The sequence below is a fragment of the Choloepus didactylus genome, chromosome 3 (assembly GCF_015220235.1).
Source record: "Choloepus didactylus isolate mChoDid1 chromosome 3, mChoDid1.pri, whole genome shotgun sequence".
NCBI classification, from domain to species: Eukaryota; Metazoa; Chordata; class Mammalia; order Pilosa; family Megalonychidae; genus Choloepus; species Choloepus didactylus.
Window position 1 is genome coordinate 176790161 of NC_051309.1, and position 8184 is coordinate 176798344.

The 8184-nt window shown below is 35.2% G+C and overlaps 1 pseudogene; it reads left to right on the plus strand.

The window, feature by feature from the left end:
- LOC119530550 overlaps window positions 1-7746 on the plus strand; it is a 143438-nt pseudogene extending 135692 nt beyond the window's left edge.
- The last annotated feature ends 438 nt before the right edge of the window (window positions 7747-8184 follow it).

Consider the following 8184-nt stretch of genomic DNA (forward strand, 5'->3'; position numbering starts at 1 on the left):
TATTAATATTTCTATTTTATAATGAATATGAAGTATTTCCCTTTCCAGGACTCCATGTTTGTCAATTCAAACATGTAATAGTTTCATGTCTTCTTAGTTGGTTATCCATTGCCCTCTCTTCCTATGCAGAAAATTGTGGTGTTTTAATATTTTTGTACAATAACTGAATAGTCTTTTTATTTGTTCAATCACCCATACATAAAATTGTAATTCTATTATTATCTCATTTTTTGTGGTTTTGCCTTCAGTCTGCCCCAAACTTTTCTTTTGTACCAGCTGCTAGTTCTCTTCCTTAATAGTGCTCTGATTATTGCCTTTTAAAGAGTGCACCAATATATTCCCTACTGCTAAATGCAACTGATTTTATATGTTCTGGAACTAAAAACAAAAGCTGATAGTGAAAATACAGCAACACACAAAAATTTGTTAAATTCTCAAAAATAATACAATCTTTGGAAAGTGGGGATGAAGATAAAGGGCTGAGGATCCAAAGTCCAAAGGTGGGGAGAGACCTACATTTAAGTGATAGAAAGTAGAAGGAGAGGAAGAGAAGGAATGGGTTGTTAAGTGCAAGACAATGTAATGACAACCTTGTGTTATGTACTAAAAGGAGGGTAAGGGCAATAGTAAAGCACTGTTACTGTCATGAAATGCAGAAATAAGGCATGAAGATGAAAATGAACAAAACAGCTGCATTGCATTTTGTTCCTGTCTGCTAATTCTGCCATTTTGCAAAACACCAGAAATGGATTGGCTTTTATAAAAGGGATTTATTTGGTTGCAAAGTTACAGTCTTAAGGCCATTAAGTGTCCTAGGTAAGCCATCAACAATTGGGTACCTTCACTGGAGAAAGGCCATTGACATCCGGAAAACCTCTGTTAGCTGGGAAGGCACATAGTTGGCATCTGCTTGCTCCCGGGTTGCGTTTCAAAATGGCATTCTCCAAAACATCAGTGTCAGTTTTCAATGTCTTCAAAATGTCTGTCTTAGCTGTAGTTCCTCTGAGTTACTTCTGTTTGTCAGCTCTTTTATATGGCTCCAGTGATTTAATTCAGACCCACCCTAAATGAGTAGGGTAACACCTCCATGGAAATTTTCCAATCAAAGTTCTTGCCTACAGTTGATTGAGTCACATCTCCATGGAAACAATCAATAGGTTCCAACCTAATTAGCATTAATATGTCTGCCCCCACAAGACTGCATCAAAGAACATGGCATTTTGGGGGACATAATTCATCCAAACTGGCATACATTTGAAAAAAAAAAAAAACACAAAATTTTAGACAAGAAAATCAAATTGCATAGAGACCAAACAAAATTTAATCTATTCCTTTAAAGCTGATCTCTACTTACCTATAAGTCTATTCTTATTGTACACTAAATTATTATTTTAATATTCTTATTCTTCCATTCTGCAAATCACTCAAAGGAAAAGTTTGAAGATTCTCTAATGAGTCACATACTTATTTTGGTGTTACTCTATTCCCAGAGAGTCATACTAATATTAAAAGTAAAGTTGAGAAATTAAATGGGGAGAATTTTATGAATGCAACTTAAATCATCTAAAATAATCCAGTTCCTTACCATGGCCCTAACCATAAAGAAGTAATTATCGATAGAAGAAAGGAAATAAGAATCGGAGTAATGTGGTATTTAAAATATCCAAAATATAGAGTACAGGCTTCTAGATTTATGAAAGAGAAAACAAAAGAGTTATAAAATGATATTGTTAAATGACTTGCATTTTCCATCTTAGATATCTATGAGATTATCATTTTGGAGAACTTCGTGTTCCTCTGAAGATGACAATTGGCTTGGGGAACTGGGTCTGTTTTTCCAAACCAGCCTTGGAGACACCCCAGAAACCAGAGAGAGGTTGCAGGATCTGTCATATCATATAAAGGTATAAGAAAACTCTGTAAGATGGTTTTGAGGTACCAAACTGAGAGGGAAACAACAGCCTAGAATGAAAAGAGGCCTGCCCACAAAAATGAAAGAGAAAAATGTTTGGGTGTCATTTTCTCTTCTCCATATTACCTTGGATACACTGAAGCCATAGAAAAACAGAAAAGTGGTGGTCAACCCGTATCTCCTGGGAGCCATATATTCGCATAGAGTCATTACCCAAGACTAGCCCAGGCGAACCTTCCTAGTCCCTCAAATTATATTCCTCCCCCTCTTACCATTTAAACAGGGACAATAACACAGGTAAAGATCGTAACTCTAGGGGCTCTTCTAGAATGCAGTTCACTCTACCCTGAACTCATAGTGTGAGGCACAAGCTTGAATCTGACTGTATCTCTTCTCTACTAGCACACATCATCAGTTACCATGGCTTATAGCTGCAAAAGTATAAGAACTCACAGTAAAATAAAATAAATACTTGGTGAGAGGGAGCTGAAAGAGGAAAAGAAATTAGAGTAGATGAATCAGAATCAACATATACAATAAAAATAAGGTAAAAATGATCTAAGTAAGTATAGCCCATATCTACAAAGAGATAAGGGAGGATATTGGAGCAGGAAAAGACACAGTAAAGTTTTAAAATTGAACAGGGTATATTATCTAAGAAAAGGAATATTTGAGATGGGTAACTAAACAGATGGGTTGAGTTCTAGAATAAAAACAAGAGAGGGATGAATCACTGATCTTCAAGGGTAGGTGAAATAACTCTTTCAGAAGGTATAAAGAATAGAAAAATAGAAATTTTAAAAGAAATGTGAAAGGGATATGGAAGATGGCAGTATAATTGCCAAAACTTATATCATAGATTACCAGATACACAGAGTGATAAGGAAGTATTTTTTAGAAATAATGACTGAGAATTTTCCCATAATGAGATAATGATATAAAATCTCTGGTATCATAAAGTGCCAAAAAGAATAGGTAAGAAAAATTCTGCACTAAGCTCATCTTCATGAATTTTTAAATTATCAAAGAAAAATAGAAAATTGTGTGTCAAGGGAGAAAAAGTAAATTACCTAAAGGAAAAGATTCCACATCGACATCACACTGCTCAAAAGTAAAATTCTGCAAAAAAGGAAGGGAGTCATTTTTATAAGTATTAAAAGATGGAACCACAAAATTCAAAATTTTCCATCTAGTTAAGTAAGGGGGAAATGCAAGGATTTGGAAAGCTTAACACATAAAGACCCAATTTAACCTCCTGCACACAAACACACAAAACAAAATCAAAGTAGATATTATTACATGATAGTGGAAATTAGGCAGATAAAATAGATTAGAAAATTTTTAATTGTCTTCATAAGCATAAACCAAAAAAAAAAAAATAAAGAAGAAATGCCATCTTATTAATAATCCAGTATGAAATTTATAGAAAATATAAATATGGTGATGAGCAGGAAGTAGGGTGGTATAGACCAACAAATGGTGCACACTAAATTTTGTTAATGAAGGTTACTGGTAGTGTAAAAAACTGATGAGAAAAGTAAATGTGTGTTAGGGAAAACACTAGAATTAATCTTAGTAGGGAACTCTAGAAGAATAAAACTAGTATGTTTATATTTTGAAGCAAAATGAACATTTTGATCAATACAGGAAAGGAATACATTTTAAAAACAGTTAATAGAACACAGGAAATTAGATGGTAAATGAGCCTAAATAAATCAATAATCACAGCATATTCAAATAACTTAAAGACAAATATTACTACATCAAAACTAAGACATTTGTTCAGTCTTATCTATGATAAATGAGAAACACCACTGGTAAAAGTAAGAGGAAGAAACAAATTGGAACACAATATTTATAATACCAAAAATTATAAAGAATTAATATTTAGAAAACGCAAAGAACTCTTTTAAACCAAAAAATACACAAAGCCAATAGAAAATATTGGCAAAAATTATAAGCAGTCAGTTAAAAGAACGGGAATTCCAAGTGATGAGCATCAGTAGCAGAGTCAATGTATCAGATTGATAAAAATCAGAAAATTGATAATACCAAATATTGGTGAATAATAAAGAAAATAACTGCCAGACATTACTGGTGGGTATGCAAATTGCTGTCACTATATAGTGAAAATAAGTGAAAATGCCACTCTTAGGTATATATCAATCTTGCAGTTGCCCATAGAAATATTAATAGTTTTTTCTTACTGTGTTGTTGGTAGTAAAAGGGATTTAAAGCAACCAGTGTCCATTTCTAGATTAATATATAAATAAAACATGAGTATATGGAATATTTTTTGAAACATCATAATTAACAAGAGGTATATTTTGTAACATGGACAGATATTTGTGTAAAAATAGAAAAATATGAATGCTTTACAGGAAAATGTAATTTTAAAAAAATCAAAACATATGCCTTATTATTTTTAAAAACTATTTCTCAAATTCACACTTCAAGTAACAAAGAAATTAGTGATTATGAATGAAGTTGGGAAATTTTATATGCAAAATAACAGATTTTAATTGATGGATGCCTTGATATGCCTTTAATAACATATTTTTTGGCTCTTGATGTCTTTATTTTATAAATTACACTAACAAAAGATTGGTAGCAGAATCATGGCAACTCTTGCAAATGAAAATGAAATATTTTATATTGATTTCATATACAGATATATAAATATATATTGGTATCACAAGCATAAATTTCACTGAGTACAATAGTTATATTTTCTATACAAGTTTTAGTGCACAAGTACAGAGTTCCAATAATTACTCTATTACCTACACTTGTTATATCTCTCATAAGAACGATAGAGGAGACAATGATTATTATCATATATTATGCCATGCACCCTACTATATATGAGCTAAGTCCTAATTCTACACCCTATTTCAACATTAATTTGGGGGCTTTCTTTTCTAAAGGCCATGTTTGTTGCTACCCACTATTTACCTAGATTTGTTTAAATAAGCTATAATAAAATTGCTTATGGAGAGTTCATTCTCTATATATTTGGTAGTTTATGATTCTAGTTTACAAAATGGCTAATTCTATCTAATTTGTGTACTATTTTTGCTAATTTTACTTCCAGAGAATCACCTCTTTTCAATATGGTCCAAAATTTGGGAAGAAGGACAGTTTTACTGCACTCTCTAAGCAATATATATTTGCATTGGTATTTTTATATCTTCCAAGTACTTAATAGTAATAATCTTATTAGATATTTTAGTAACTCTGGGAGATATGCATGGCAAGCAATGTAATCATAATCAACAAAACTGCTCTTGATAACAAAGAAAGTTTAAGGCATTTAATCTCTTAAATCATTAACATGTTATATTTGTGTTAACAAATCTGAGTGTCCATTAGCTAGTTATGTTATTTTTCTGCATACCACCCAATGCATCAACCTGAGCTTCCATGAAACAATTCCTGATAGTGAGCAGGATGTAAGGCCAGGTTTCCATCGATCAAGGAGACAGTAGCTCAGCAGCATGATGAAGATGGAATTGAAGAGGAGGGTGATGATGATGTACCAGTTTGTATATATTATGTCCCCCAGAAAAAGTCATGTTCTTTGATGCAGTCTTGCAGGGGCAGACATATTAGTGGGGATTAAGTTGGAATGTTTGGATTAGGTTGTTTCCATGGAAATGTACCCCACCAAACTGTGGGTGATAACTCTGATTGGATAATTTCCATGAAGGTGTGGCCCCACTCATTCAGCATGGGCCTTGATTAGTTTGCTGGAGCACTATATAAACTCAGACAGAAGGAGCGGCCTTGCTACAGCCAGGAGGGACACTTTGAAGAATGCACAGAAGCTGAGCGAATAGCTGCAGATGAGAGACAGTTTGAAGATGGCTGTCGAAAGCAGACTCTTGCTCTGGAAAAGCTAAGAGAAGACAAACACCCCGAAAGCAATTAAGAGTGACATTTTTGAGGAACTGCAGCCTAGAGAGGAACATCCTGAGAGAAGGCCATTTTGAAACCAGAACTTTAGAGCAGATGCTGGCAGCATGCCTTCCCAGCTAACAGAGGTTTTCTGGGCACCATTGGGCATCCTCCAGTGAAGGTACCTGATTGCTGATGTGTTACCTTGGACACTTTATGGCCTAAGACTGTAACTGTGTAACCAAATAAGTCCCCTTTTATAAAAGCCAATCCATTTCTGGTATTTTGCTTAACAGCAGCATTAGCAAACTAGAACAATGATGATGAAATTGATGATGATGATGTTACAATTTCTGACTGGAATCTAAGAAAATGTTCCACTGCTGCCCTAGATGTTCTCACAAATGTGTATCAGGAAGAGCTTTTGCCACATATTTTGTACCTTTTGAAAGAGCTACTTTTTCATCATGAGTGGGTGGTTAAAGAACCAGACATCTTGGTTTTAGGAGCAGTTGCTGAAGGTTGCATGCAAGGCATGATTCCATACTTGCCTGAGCTCGCTCCTCACCTCATTCAGTGCCTCTTTGATAAAAAGGCTCTTGTGCATTCTGTAACATGCCAGACCCTTAGCTGCTATGCACACTGGGTAGTCAGCCAGCCCCCAGACATGAATGTGTAGCCATTAATGATGGAATTGCTAAAACATATCCTAGATAACAACAAGAGAGTACAAGAAGCTGCCTGCAGTGCCTTTGCTACCTTATAAGAGGAGGCTTATACAGAAGTTTTTCCTTACCTTGCTTATATACTTGATATCTTGGTCTTCACATTTAGTGAATACCAGCATAAGAACCTGCTCATTCTTTGCAATGCCATAGGAACATTAGCAGATTCAGTAGGACATCATTTAAACAAACCAGAATATCTTCAGATGCTAATGCCTCCACCAATCCAAAAGTGGAACCTGTCAAAGGATGAAGTTGAAGATCTCCTCCCTTTACTTGAGTGCCTATCTTCACTTGCCTCAGCCCTGCAGTCTGGCTTCCTTCCTTATTGTGAACCTGTGTATCAGTGTTGTGCAAATCTAGTACAGAAGATTCTTGCACAAGCCATGCTGAATAATGCTCAACCAGATCAGTATGATGCTCCAGATAAAGATGCTATGATAGTGGCTCTTGATACACTCACTGGCCTAGCTGAAGGACTTGGAGGTAACATTGAACAGCTCATAGCACACAGTAACATTCTAATAGTAATGTACAAATACATGCAGGGTAAAAAGCTAGAAATTCAACAGAGTTCCTTTGCTCTGTTAGGTTACCCGATGAAAGCTTGCTTTCAGCATATTAAGCCTTATATAGCTGATTTCATGCCAATATTGGGAACTGAACTAAATCCAGAGTTCATTTCAGTCTGCAACAATGCCACATGGGCAATTGGAGAAATTTCCATTCAAAATAGGCATAGAGATGCAGCCTTATAGTCCTTTGGTGTTGCAACAGCTTGTTGAAGTCATTAACAGACCCAACACACCAAAGATGTTATTAGAGAATACAGCAATAACAATTGGTCGTCTTGGTTATGATTGTCCCCAAAGAGGTGGCGCCCCCATGCTACAGCAGTTTATAAGACCCTGGTGCACCTCTCTGAGAAACATAAGGGACATTGAGGAATAGGATTCTGCATTCCCTGGGATTTGTACCATGATCTGTGTGAATCCCAGTGGAGTAATACAAGATTTTATGTTTTTTTGTGATGCTGTTGCATCATGGATTAACCCAAAAGATAAGCTCAGAGACATGTTCTATAAGATCCTTCACGGATTTAAAAATCAAGTTGGGGATGAAAATTGGAGGTGTTTCTCTGCTCGGTTTCCTCTTCCCTTAAAGAGCGTCTTGCAGGTGTTTAATTTTGTGCACTCAGGCTGCAGTCTGTAATCAGAGGTCCTTCAGTCTTGGAGACTATGAGGGAGCCTCTGCACCCAGGGAAGCCTTTGTGGGTGGAAATCTGTCCCCAATTACAACTCCTCACTAGATGTGAAGAAGCAAAAAAAAAAAAAAAAAAAAAAAAAAAATTTGTTCAGTCTACTTACAAAACAATGCATTCTGAAATATTATGGGAAATTGTACCAAAACAAGAACCATATATATGATGCATAGGGATAAGAAAGAGGAAAAATTCTATAGTGCACAATAAAGGAAACCTAAGAATGGGGGTTACATATGGTAAAGAAGCTTTTTTTTAATTGAACAAATTTTGTATAAGTTTTCCCACATGATGGGGCCTTGTTTTGCATGCTGATGAAGAACTATGAAAATGAAGCTAATAAAGTTACAATCATCTTGCCTACATATAGTAGATGCAGGTTATTGGAA